Source organism: Grus americana, chromosome 2 (assembly GCF_028858705.1).
Source record: "Grus americana isolate bGruAme1 chromosome 2, bGruAme1.mat, whole genome shotgun sequence".
Lineage (NCBI taxonomy): Eukaryota > Metazoa > Chordata > Aves > Gruiformes > Gruidae > Grus > Grus americana.
This window is the reverse complement of record NC_072853.1, coordinates 44492373-44505890: the sequence shown is the minus strand read 5'-3', so window position 1 is coordinate 44505890 and position 13518 is coordinate 44492373. Positions and strand designations below refer to the sequence as shown.

General features: G+C 43.2%; 1 protein-coding gene and 1 long non-coding RNA gene across 5 annotated transcripts in view; one reads left to right on the top strand and one right to left on the bottom strand.

The window, feature by feature from the left end:
- The window catches only part of PCMTD1 (protein-L-isoaspartate (D-aspartate) O-methyltransferase domain containing 1), a 45904-nt gene extending 44893 nt beyond the window's left edge, over window positions 1-1011 (bottom strand). Inside the window, exon 1 of one of the 4 annotated variants that reach the window (XM_054814211.1) lies at window positions 758-1011. The gene's annotated coding sequence lies outside the window, so the exon portion shown is untranslated. The remainder of the gene's footprint in view (window positions 1-757) is intronic. The other 3 variants (XM_054814210.1, XM_054814206.1, XM_054814205.1) reach the window with 3 other exon arrangements.
- A 204-nt stretch (window positions 1012-1215) lies between these two features.
- Window positions 1216-3700, top strand: LOC129203735 (uncharacterized). The gene is made up of 3 exons (XR_008576130.1): window positions 1216-1334; window positions 2070-2132; window positions 3049-3700. It is a non-coding gene; the product is annotated as an uncharacterized LOC129203735 (long non-coding RNA).
- Window positions 3701-13518: the final 9818 nt, after the last annotated feature.

The window sequence follows — 13518 nt, the reverse complement described above, 5'->3', positions numbered from 1 at the left end:
TCCTCTAAAATGCCTCGGCCTGGAAGACGCAGCCCCCACAAGAGTCTGAGGTTATAAGGACTCGGGAGAAGTAAAAAAAAACAAAACAAGCTCCCGTCCTCACTGCATTTCCTCAAAGGCAAAAAACAGCCGTGACGGGGGGGAGGAGGCAAGGCGCAGAGCCGCAGCGGGGGACGAGCGCTGCCCTCACCTTTCTCCAACACCCTCAACACATCTCAAGGCTGGAACCTCCTCTCTTGTTCCCGTTCCCGCTTAAGTCCCCGTCCCCTCACACCTGCCCCGGGCCCGCAGCAGCTACACCAACCGCCCCCCCCCCCTTGTTGGGCCAGAGATTATTTATTACGCAGGCTGCGAAAGGACGCGGGGGGTGGAGAGGAGGAACGGGCTGCCGAAGACGTTCGCGCACCCTCCCCGTCCCGTCCCTCTCTGCCCCGCAGACGCGGGCGGCAGCGAGCCCTCGCCCTGTCCCGGCGAAAACAACCCTCCTCCCGCTCCCCCCTCCAGCCCCCCCTCCCCCGCGCCTCAGAAGGGCGCGCGCCTGCGTGCGGGGCCAACGGACAATGGGACTCGGGGCCCCCAGGGAAGGGAAGCGAGGGCAGGGGGCCGGCGGGCCCCGCTCTCCCCTCCTCCCTAACTCACCGTCCCGGCTGGCGGACGGCGGCCTCCGCGCCCCACAGCACACTCGAGGAGAGCAGTCCTGCCCGCCCGCCCCTCCCCACCCGCGCCCTCTTCCCACCCCCCACCGCGGGACACTCACCCGTTGTACAGCGGGCCCCAGACTCTGCGCGGGGCGGCAGCGGGGAGACCCACCTGGAGAAAAAAAAGGCAGGCGGGAGAGCGCTCCGGACGCCCGCGCGGAGCGTAGCGGGGGCGATCACCGAGGGAGCGGGAGCCGGTGCAAGCGGAGGGCGACGTTCCCCCGCCCCGGCCCGCACGTCGGAGGGGTCCGCGGGTCGCCGCCGCCGCTTGTGTCGGTGTGAGAGACGGCGAGGGGAGGAGGGGCCTCAACAGCTGAGAGGATGTAAACAGAAGGTCACGTGACCCCCCCTCCGCAGGCGGCCGAACCCCCTCCGCGCAGCGGGGCCGGCTTGAGAGGGGAGGGGGGAAGGCGAGCCGCTCCGCTTCGAGCCGTGATTGGCCGCGCTCTGCCAACCCGAGAGCCAATGGGAGGCCGGCGTTCACGACTCTCGTCACCAGTCGCCTGGGGACGGGGGGGGCATCCTTGTCCTCGCGGTGGCGGCCGGCCACAGGCTCTCCCCTCCCCCACCGGGCTGGGAACCCTTTCATGGGACCGGGCCGCGCCTGTCCCGCCGCCCGCGGCCCCCTTGTCTCCCGTGAGCCGCTGAGGAAGGAAAACAGGCGCGGGTTCTCGCAGTGGAGGGCCAGGCGGGGGGCCGGGGCCGGCGGTGGGGGGAGGAGCAGCAGCAGCAGCAGCACCGCAGGAGGGCGAGGGAGGACACGCAGCTTCTCAGGCCCGGTTTTTAAAAATGCGCAAGGTGCCCGGTGCCCATCCGAAATTGCTCTGCTTTCACCTGGCCTCCTAATTTTATCACGTTTTCATCTTTCTCCGACGAGCGGAGGCAAGAGGGAGGCCGGCGTCTCCTCAGATCCCCCTTCTGTAGGGCCTCTCACAAGGGGACTCAGTGACTCTGGCCCCTTCCGAGAGAAGAGGCTTCGGGCTTTGATGTTGCCGGTGCTCTGAAAGATGAGATAGGTTGAAAAAGTATAGGGAGGAAGAGAGATCCCAGGGAAGGCTCAGGGGAAATTAGGAAAGGTGGAAGTATTGCGGAAGGGAATAGACGGGAGTAAGTGGAGATCGAGACAGCATGGGGCCCAGGTGCAGGCTGGTGAAACCCGAGGTGATCAAAAGCATTGGATTGTTGTGGGACCCAGTCTCGAGTGCCGTCTCTAACGCATCATCTCATGTTTGGTTTCAAAGAGGGCTAGAGGAATGACGTGAGGTTTAGGGAGTCAGTGGGGAAACTAGGCTGCTTCTGGTGTTTTGAAGAATTGGAAGTATACAGGTGTCAGGACTTGTAGCAGCTTGGCTAATCGGTTTTCCATTGCAGAAAGGAATGAGAAACACCAGAGATCAGCATCAGAAAATGGATGATACACTTGTGGAACAGTAAGTTCACGTTCACCAAATGATCAGGCAAAAGGTGTAGTGTTGATGGGTTTCAGGCTACTGGGTATGAAAACCTGAAGATCTAGAGTGGATGTTACAATAAAAACAGCAATTTAGGTAACTTGCTGACATTGCAATGATAATTTAATCTGGAGTGGTTTAAGCATTGAGAGTTTTGTGAAATGCAGCTGAGAGGCATAAAGTTTTGAGCTTTAGCCAAAGTTTGAGTACTGGTGGAACAGGATTTCTCTGTAAAGGCCTTGACAAATGAAGTACACAAAAATGTTGGTAAGAGGCTTGGAGTGGGTGTTACTCTTTGGGGGGGGCAGAATTAGTTAATACCTGTAGTACACAATGGTTGTAGATGGCAACAACTGAGGTGAAGAAAACTGTAAACATAAGGGGGAGTTTCTGCTAGGTTGTGACTGAGAAATAATTCTGTCTTTGTTAGTTGGATTGAGGGATTCAAATAGTGTTGCAAATTGCCATAATGTTACTGCTGTAACTGATACCCTCTTGCGTGAGAGAAATGGAGGGGAGGAGAAACAAATTCCATTTTTACATTGAAATATGCCTTATTCTCAGATAGTAAACTTAAATAATTTTTGCTGGCTTTGAGTGTTGAATATTTTTTTCTATTAAGAATTTTCAGATAGATGGAATAAGTGTGTATAATTCTCTACTTATTGTATGTATGAGGGTTTCCTGGTTTCATTCCCTCTCTTTCCATCACATCCTAGATCTTGTCATGCATGACCAACACAAACACATTACCTGTCAGACAAAGTGCACTTAATCAGTATTCACTCAGGACAGAAGTCATGGCCATATTTTGCACATTTAATTTATTTTCTGATAGCTTTTTTTCCTGTAAATTACTGTGTTATGCTTGAACTGATACCACTGTTTTCCATTTACAGAGATGGACATCCAGTTAGGAAGGTCATTCTGCCGTCTTCTCTCAGAGCTGAAAAGAAGCTTCAGCATTCGAGTCCAGCAGAAAATTCTGCTCAAGCATGTACAGTTCTTCAAATCTACTCTTAACTCCTGTCATCCATCGCCAAAATGGAAGTAAGGTACATATTTTCTATTGCAGTATCTAACTTCTGCCTCTCAATGTGAAAGATATTTATTGTCACATTATCTTAAATTTGAGATGTTGGGCAACCTGTCTTTTCATTTGAGTGTAAGTTAATATTCTCAAAAAACATATCTCGGCTTATGTATCACATGACAGACCCATCAAAAATCTGTATAAATTAGCTGAGTTCAAAACCCATGTAGAGAACCTAACTGAAGCACAGTGAACATCCTTTCACCCTCATAAAACAGTGGGTTGTGTAGGCTAGTGTGCCCTCAAAAGTTCATTATTCTGTAAAAGTTTGGGGGTTTTTTACTGTCTCTGCAGATTTAAGCATTATTTATTATTTCAGTACTTTGTTCTGGTACTCTGTTGCTTTTTTGTGATCATACAAATAAAGAAAGTCTGAAGTAGCTGGAAGACTCCAGTTTGTCTTCATTCTGTGCTGCTGGTGAAGGCTATAACATTCACATGCCTCGTAGGAAAATATATATTCAAGACTGCCATTTCTTAGCTAAATTTGAAATTTGCTACTAAGGATAATTAATGTTAAGTATTGAAACTTAACTGCTACCATATTGAAAAGAAAATTAGATATGCACAGCGATTTATAATGAAAACTATTCCAAGTAAAGATGATGTCATATATATTGAGTAGTTAGGTATATTTAATTATTTTTTCCCTTATATTTATTTTTTTATTTATGTAGAAAAAAGTTGCTTTTTAGACTAAAACAGCATTTTTACCTTCCAAAAAATGGCAGTAGCTTAAAAGTGGAGTGGTGCAAACCGCATTCCTTGAATGTAATCCTGTTAACATAGAACTAACAAGTAATACATAATTTACGCTGCTTATATTTTTGCACATCTCAGTTTAGTTAATGAAAACCATTCACATATTATTGCATTTAAGTTGTCTTGATGTGAATCAGTTTCAACTTTATATTCTTTGTCATTGAATAACCATTTTTAAATATTTTTCACGTGTTACAGGAAATATATACAGAACAAGTACTGAAAATTTATTTTTAGAGATGGATGCCATTTTGGTAATTGAATAAAGTTTAGACTTGTAAAATTTTTGACAGAGCTTTAGCTGACAGTATTTAAAATGTTTTTGATGTACTATAGTAGAGTCTAATTTTAATAAAATTATAACAGTAAAATGTTTCTTTGCATTTCTTAAGGTTTGGATTTCTTAAGTATTACCCATGCCAAGTAAGAATTTCTTTCCTCGCGTATTTAGCTATGGAAAGCTAATGCAAGGAGAAGGATATAAGAAACCTACAACTTAGCTCTATTTCTAATTAGTTATTTCACATCGTGGTGCATTCATTTGTATGAATTTGACACAACTTTTTAGAAAATATTCATAACTTACTATCATTTTGAAACAGTGAACATTTTCTGATTCTGCTCTTTTTTGTAGTTCAATGAAGCCAGATTTTTCTGGTAATTTTTCATTCCATCTTTCCTTTTTTGACTTGGCTTTCATACTAGATGAATGAAAAAGACATAGAAACAAATCCTGAGGTAACTGTTCTAATTATGGATATTTACTGTTCTGTGGGTTACCTGCCATTTGTTTTCCCTACTGACAAACATCTGAAGAAGGGTACTGAATTTCAGCACTTAACTACTTCACCCACATTTGTTATAACTAGTATCTAGCTATATAGACGTTCAGTCAGCTTGAGAAAAAATAATTAAGAAGTAATTGATGGTTACCCTGAGATCTAAACAATCAGAATTCCTTTTTATTGGAAGTTAATTGTGCCTGAGTTTTTCAACTGATGCTTTTTGAAGGCCATAGCATTAAATAAAACAATAAAACAGGATGTAGTGTTGAGTCTGCATGTAATCCAGAAAACCCATGTAAAAAAATACCCCAATAGAGTAGTAAAATAGAGATGAATCAATATAGAGTATTACAATCAAAATACTATGGAAATGTAAATAGATAACCTGATGCATAAAGCTGAGATTAAATTTCTGTTTAAAGCACAGACCCCCCCCCTTTATAAATTCAGATGAGGATGATACAAAGATCTGGGTAAGTAGTACTTGATAGTACATCATAGGCAGACGAAAAGCTAAGACAAAAATTTAAAGTAATTTTTAAAATAACTCTGAGATAAATTCCTAATCCAGCAAATAATTCTAGCTGGTAGTGGTTCAACTGAATAAAATAATTGTGAAAGTTGTAATATTGCCAATTCTTGCATATTTAATGGATTTTTTTCTCACATATTTTTCTTTATTGAAAATATCCATCACCTTCCACTACAACAATGAAGCAGGAACAAAAAGTTGTCCTCAAAAAGATGGTAGAACCAGAGTTTTCAGAGTTAACGGTAGTTGCTGTTTCTGTTTCTTTTATTATTCTCATCAGAGGGACAATACATAGCCAATGAAGCACAGTCATTAGAAACTAAAAATTTTGGAGCTGAAGAACTTAAGCTGAAGAACTAGACAAAGAATTTCACCAGGAGCAGCCATAAGTAGGATGAGAAGAATCAATTGTTTTCTAAACTTATTCTTAGTCCAATGTTTAGACTAATGTGGAGATCAGAAGCTGCTGCTTTCCCTCCGTTTCACAGAGTTTAAAAAAAAATAGTGTCTTCATACTGAAACTACACTGAACACTCATATACTTTTAATTTGTTTAAAACTTAAAACTTCCGTTGAGTCTTTGTATTACATCCTGTTTCTCACTCGTTTTACACGTAACTATTTTTTCTCTAGTTTCCACAATCTTATTAGACTTCCTTCCCCCAATCTAATCTTAGTCTGCTCTTTTGTTTCATCTTTAATTATGAAGCATTTTAAAATTATAGTTGATTCACTATGTCTGTTTTTATGCCTTCTCATAGTGATACCTTCATGATATTCTTGCCTTCATACAGTATATTCATTGAGCTCACTTTTTGCCTTTTTAATTTTTCTTTTCATTGCCTTCTTTCTTTCCCTTTATTTTTGGTGAATTTTCTTTCTTGACAAGGTTTGACTGGTTAGTTTTACAGGTGTAGAACACAAAAAGCTACATAAGCAGCAGTTACACTTTTAAGATACTGTCCTCTGCTCCCTACAGTAGATAACACTTCTGGCAATTGAGCACATACTTCACTTTGTATCATATGTTGTCAGTGGCATAGCCTGTTTCAGGAAGTGGGTTCTGAAGTACTGCAGTGGCTTTCTCCTCTCTTGCAGGTCTGGTCTTCCCACGTTAACATCTTGTCTCAGAGAAAAAGAATACTATTGAGAAAATTATAAGTAACCCAAAGGGAAAAGTAATGATAGAACTTCTGGAAAGCAGTTTCTCTTACCTTTAATGTTTAGCCTACTTATCATAGTGTTTAAATGTTTTATTTCTGCATTCTTTGCTCCCAGATATGGAGCATGCCTTCTGTGGCTCTCATCTGTACCCCAGCAGCCATCATGCCATTTCCAAAGACTTCTAGTAAGTAGTGTTGAATTCCCAGGAAGGAAACTGGATCAGCCCCCGTGGAGTGCCAAACCCAAGCTGAGTCCGTTCAGTTGCACATACAGCACCGACCCACTCATAGTTAAGCTGTGCTGCACAAGTCTGACTGCACAGTCAGACATCACATTGTAACCCTCAGTTCTGATGAGTAGTGAAACATCAAGCTGGCTCAGTAGGCTGCTACTGTGGACCTCTGAAACCAGCACGCAGCTACGCTGCTTTCAGGTGTGGCCTGGCTCTGGAAGAAGTTTAGTCACATTTGTATGGTGTTGCTTTGACAGGTGAAACTTGAAAGACTTCACCTGTAAGGCTGGTAAGATCTACATATGCAAGTTCTAGTGTCTTTGCATCTTTAGCCTTGTTAATCTACAATTTGGGTAAAAAAATGCAGCGTAACTGTCTTAAATAAAAGTGGTCGTGTGATGATCAAGCTTTAGATAAGAATAACTTCTCTCAAAAGCTTCAGAACTACTTGATTGAAAAAGGCATCTTTAGAAGGACTAAATTATCATTTAGTCCAGGCCTATGTGCCAGGTTACTTCATACAGTATTCCTACTGGCCTTTAAGACAGATTTGCCACTTTAATTTTCTTTTAGAACTGCACACTCAGTCCCTCTCCCACCCCCTTCAGAGAGGCAGCAGATAGTGTAACCTTGCTAAGGCTTTTGTAATTTTTAGGAATAGAGATTTTCATTGCTGTAGATTTTGAAATACACTCTTCTTGGAGACGAATTGCGTTAAGCAATTGAATGGTGTTACACATGCTGTGGATCACAATCGTGCTCCTCTGAAGCACACAGAATCAGTTCCAAATGTGTTGGGTTTTGTCTCACATACATTTATTTGGGATTCCTGTAATCTATCCGTGCATCCCAGCTCTCATATGCCATTTAAGTGATCACAACTCTTTCCCTGCTTAATCAGAGGAAACGAGATGCAATAGTATCACAAACGTCTTCTTTTGTTGCCCTGAGTAAGCAGGAATAGCAGTGATAATTACCAAAAGTGATATACCTGCCTACATCTTGTTAGGAGGGTGCTTTCTTTCCCTTGTCATGAAATTCTCTGCTAGAGCAGTGTGAGCATTCTCAGGCCCCCTGGAGCAGTCATGTTGGGAACACTCCTGGCTGTGGGCAAAGGGTGGCCCAGAGCCAGAAGTATTGTTTTAGCTGTCAGAACATAAATTATGCTCAGTTCATATTTTAAAGCATTGAAAGCACATGCTAGAAAAATATATATTTATTAACTTAAGGATGAAAATCATAGAATCATAGAATGGTTTGGGTTGGAAGGGACCTTAAAGATCATCTAGTTCCCAACCCCCTGCTGCGGGCAGGGACACCCTCCACTAGAACAGGTTGCCCAAAGCCTCATCCAACCTGGTCTTAAACACTTCCAGGGATGGGGCCTCCACAACTTCTCTGGGCAACCTGTTCCAGTGCCTAACCACTCTCACAGTAAAGAATTTCTTTCTAACATCTAATCTAAATCGACCCTCCTTCAGCTTAAACCCATTACCCCTTGTCCTGTCACTACACTCCCTGATAAACAGTCCCTCACCAGCTTTCCTGTAGGCCCCTTCAGGTACTGGTAAGCTGCAATTAGATCTCCTCGGAGCTGTCTTTTCTCCAGGCTGAACATTCCCAACTCTCTCAGCCTGTCCTCACAGGAGAGGTGCTCCAGCCCTCTGATCATCTCCGTGGCCTCCTCTGGACTCGCTCCAACAGCTCAATGTCTCTCCTGTACTGGGGCCCCCAGAGCTGGACGCAGTACTCCAGGTGGGGTCTCACAAGAGCCGAGTAGAGGGGCAGGATCACCTCCCTCGACCTGCTGGTCACACTTCTTTTGATGCAGCTCAGGACACGGTTGGCTTTCTGGGCTGCAAGTGCACATTGCCGGCTCATGTTGAGCTTCTCATCAATCAGTACCCCCAAGTCCTTCTCCTCGGGGCTGCTTTCAGTCCATTCCTCGCCCAGCCTATAGCTGTGCTTGGGATTACACTGACCCACATGCAGGACCTTGCACTTGGCCTTGTTGGACTTCATGCGGTTCGCACGGGTTCACTTCTCCAGCCTGTCAAGGTCCCTCTGGATGGCATCCCTTCCCTCCAGTGTGTCGACCACACCACACAGCTTGGTGTCATTGACAAACTTGCTGAGGGTGCACTCGATCCCACTGTCCATGTGGCTGACAAAGATGTTGAACAGTGCTGGTCCCAGTACCGACCCCTGAGGAATGCCACTCGTCACCGTTCTCCACTTGGACATTGAGCCGTTGACCACAACTCTTTGAGTGCGACCATCCAGGCAATTCCTTATCCACCACGTGGTCCATCCATCGAATCCATGTCTCTCCAATTTAGAGACCAGGATGTCGTGTGGGACAGTGTCAAATGCCTTGCACAAGTCCAGGTAGATGATGTCAGTTGCCCTTCCCTTATCCATGGACACTGTAACCCCATCATAGAAGGCCACCAAATTTGTCAGGCACGATTTTCCCCTAGTGAAGCCATGTTGGCTGTCACCAGTTACCTCCTTATTTTCCATGCGCCTGAGCATAGTCTCCAGGAGGGTCTGCTCCATAATCTTGCCAGGCACGGAGGTGAGACTGACCGGCCTGTCGTTCCCTGGGTCTTCCTTTTTTCCATTCTTAAAAATGGGGGTTATGTTCCCCCTCTTCCAGTCGGCGGGAACTTTGCCGGACTGCCAGGACTTCTCAAATATGATGGCGAGTGGCCTGGCCACTTCATCCACCAGTTCCCTCAAGACCCGCGGATGCATCTCATCAGGTCCCATGGACTTGTGCACCTTCAGGTTCCTTAGATATTCTCGAACCTGATCTTCTCCTACAGTGGGCGGTTCTGCATTCTCCCAGTCCCTGCCTTCTGTGAGCTGGGCAGTGCGGCTCAAGCACTTGCGAGTGAAGACTGAGGCAAAGAAGTCGTTGAGTACCTCAGCCTTCTCCATATCCTGGGTAACCAGGTCACCCGTTGCATTCCGGAGGGGACCCACATTATCCCCACATTATTATTTTATCACTAACACACCTATAGAAGCTTTGCTTGTCCTTGACATCCCTGGCCAGACTCATTTCTGTCAAGGCTTTGGCTTTCCTAACCTGCTCCCTGGCTGCTCGGACAGTTTCTCTGTATTCCTCCCAGGCTACCTGCCCTTGCTTCCACCCTCTGCAGGCTTCCTTTTTTTGTTTGACTTTGCCCAGGAGCTCCTTGTTCATCCAGGGGGGCCTCTTGGTGTTTTTGCTTGACTTCCTCTTTGTTGGGATGCATTGCTCCTGAGCTTGGAGGAGGCAACCCTTGAATATTAGCCAGCTCTCTTGGGCCCCTCTTCCTTCCAGGGCTTTGTCCCATGGTATTCTACCAAGCAGATCCCTGAAGAAGCCAAAGTCTGATCTCCTGAAGTCCAGGGTAGTGAGCTTGCTGCATGCCCTCCTCGCTGCCCTGAGGATCCTGAATTCCACCATGACTGAAATGATATGAAAAATGAAATAAAATGGAATCTGTGGCCATAGACATTGGTCTCAAGGATGTGTCTCTTGTATCAGCTGTCTGGCCACCTTCAGATTACTTTTCCAATTTACTGCTTGTGCCTTGATGTTTTTTTCTTCTGTTAAGAACAAGCCTGAGATAGCAGCAATGGGAGGGTTCCAGTGGCCTGTAGTCACTGATAAGTATATAACCAAATGTTGTTCATAAACATAACAAACTGATCACATCTAGAGAGTGGTTGACATACTATAAAATAAAATCTAATCATGCAATCAAATGTTAAAAAAATCTTCTAGAATTTGGTGCCAGGACAAGTATTTGTCTTTTAGATTTCATGTATAGAAGTAACCTATTAATCTGTAATGGTATTTTACAAATAATAGGATATATTAAGCCATTCTTTTTCAAAATGTTATGGATACCTACTTTCCTTACATTTGTTTCCATGACCCATGATGGGAAAAGAAATGTCTTCCTTCAGTGTTTCTGCTTTCAACTGTTTGTAACTTGTCTCAAAGGTATATTAGGATACAAAATGAATGTGTCAGCAGAAAGTGTCATATATTATCACCTCTGTCCTACTCATTGATTGTAAACTGCAAGCACGAGACATTCTCCATGGAAATATGTTGATTTGTCTCTGGCTGTAACTGACAGTGAGTCAACAACAGACTCTTTATATCATCCTTTACTTAAATCAATAGGGTGTTTTTGCTAAATTTATAATGCTGTTTTTTTAGAAGCAACACAGTCCTTCAAACTGAGAAAAATTATATGCCACCATGATTAATAGTTTGAAGCCAAACAGTCTATGAGCTTCCCTTGAATGAGTCATGTTAAAAGGAAGTGACTGTATTTTGTATCTTAAAAAATAGCAAAATTTTTATTCTGAAATTAGTAAATGTTGGGAATTTGCCTGTAATTTTGCCTGATTTTGTTAATCAAACATGGAACAATATGTAATTTAAGTTATATGAATTAACATTTAACTCATAGAGCCTCTCTTCTGTATATAGGCTGATCATACACTATCATGAGTTCCTCATACTGATAGTCATCTGGCCTATATGCAATAATTTCAGAGGCTTTTAAGACCAACCATCTACTTTCAGTGACAATCTATTAGGTATCTATTTCTGACATGATGCTTTCATCTTTTAAGTAGGAAATATGAGAAGAGTTATCTGCCTGTTGTAAATATGTTAAAAATCGAGATGTCTCTAGTTTAATTTCTAACGCATTTAATATTTTGCCAATGTGAGATGGTTAACTTTATATGATTTTTTTTTTCTTAGAGAATTTAAATTTCTTAATCAATAGGATTGAGTTACAGACATTAATTTAGTCTTCTTTTGGACTGTATAAAACTATCCTTTACCAACAGGCTACCAAAAACACAAGGAAACAATCATTTCTTGTATAGACATCATTAAAATTATGTGCTATTTTTTTAAGTTCATAAGATACAATATTCTACATTTTAAATATTTTTTTCTGAGAAATAGAGAAAGAATACATTAGATCCAACAGACTTATCAAAAGATTTGTGCTTAATATTCAGCATGCAGATTGCTTTTTAAAGGTCTTCTAACAGAACATAATCTTTTCTTTTAGCCTCCTCCAAACTCTTGATGCTTTCCAAAAAAACGGTTGATATTTTTCTCCAAATTTGGCAGAGGTTTTACACCTTTTTTTTTTTTTTTGCTTGTTTTTCCTTTTTGGATGATGCAGTTGACTATTGTTAAGTCTTTGGAATATGTGCAGATGGCTGGGGCAGTGAAAATGAAACTTCATAACTGTGCGAGGAACACATTATTTAGTAAGTTATATGAAACTAGATTGTTAGGAGAGATGTAAAGGGTCTCTGGAACAGATCTGTTCTCAGTCAGTTAATTAAAGTGCTTTCCTAGAATTCCCAACCCGTAGTTGTACACCACACCTTTAGGTATATAGTAGAAGAAATTAAATGTGCTGGATATTCTCCCCTGTTTTATTCCTCTGGCTCTTGGAGCAGTGGTGAGAAAGGTAAAAATTATGAGAGGTTAGCTAGGTAAGATACTGCCGTTGAAATTAATTATTATGGATATGGGGAACAATATGCATATAAGTGAATTATATGGCAGTAGCAAACATGGGGTTAGTTTTATAACTTGATGGCATATAAAGGTAATTAGGAGAAGATTAAGTGAAGAGTGAAGGAAAGAAGATGGATAAAAGGACAAGGCAAGAAAAAGGGTGAGAGGGAGAGAAGAAACAAGGTATGACATGAAACTGAGATCTGAGAAGTTACAGAAGATTGCAGAAAATAGCTAATGAGAATAGTGCAAAACAAAGCTCAAGATTTTAAGTTATTTTTCTTTTTGACTACACAAATCTCTCTGGCCATTTCTGCAGCTGTTTCTGCTAGCACTAACTGCAAGATATTTTTTGTCTTCAGCTGTTCTCATACAAAGCCATATAGATTGAAGCACAGCTAAACCCGAGTGTCTGCATCATGGCGGAAACATCACTAGCACGTTTTGGAGAAGTTCTGAAGAGGAAGTGCAGCTAAAGAAGGAAAAGGAAGAAAAAAGATAGTGAAGGCAAATCTTGTGTGAGTGGTAGGCTTGGGCTCCTCCACCTGTTGGCATGATATGCCAGTCACTTCCAGGTGCCTCGCTTCTAAGAGAGATTCACTTTTGGCAGGTATGGTGACCACTGAGTACCAGGCAGCAGCAAGAGCAGGACTCCAAGATTAAAGGCGAACCAGGAGCTGAGAGCAGCCACAGCACAGGATGAGCAGTGCCCTCATTGCCAGGGCACAGTCCAATAGCACCTGAGCTGGATAAGCCAAGCAGGGTGGTAAGAGCAACAGATCCAAGAACGGGCCAGGGATCATAAAGCAAAAGCAAGGCAACAAGCCAGATCTAAGGTGAATCCAGGAAATCCAAACAACAGTGCGGGGATGAGGATGGCAGGTGCACTGCAGTATAAAGAAACCTGAGGCTAAATGGATCTTCTGGGATCACAGGCAGGAGCTGTGAGCGGCAGCCCCGGGTGGGGCTCATCAGGGCCGTTACAGCCTATTGGTGCACTCAGCCCTGACATTGAGCTTTTCAAGTGATCGAGCCCAAATGGAGCTATTCCGTGACATAATTTAGCAGGCCAAACTTTGCAATGAATACATGAGTGCAGGGTATAATAACCAGGTTAAGGTTGTACTGATTAATCATGTTTAAGGTATGCCAAGTTAAAAAGCTTCTGATCGTTTCAAATGACCTTAGGTAGGTATTAGGTCTCTTGTAGAGATTATATGGCTAATTGTTGTGATAAGAAATAG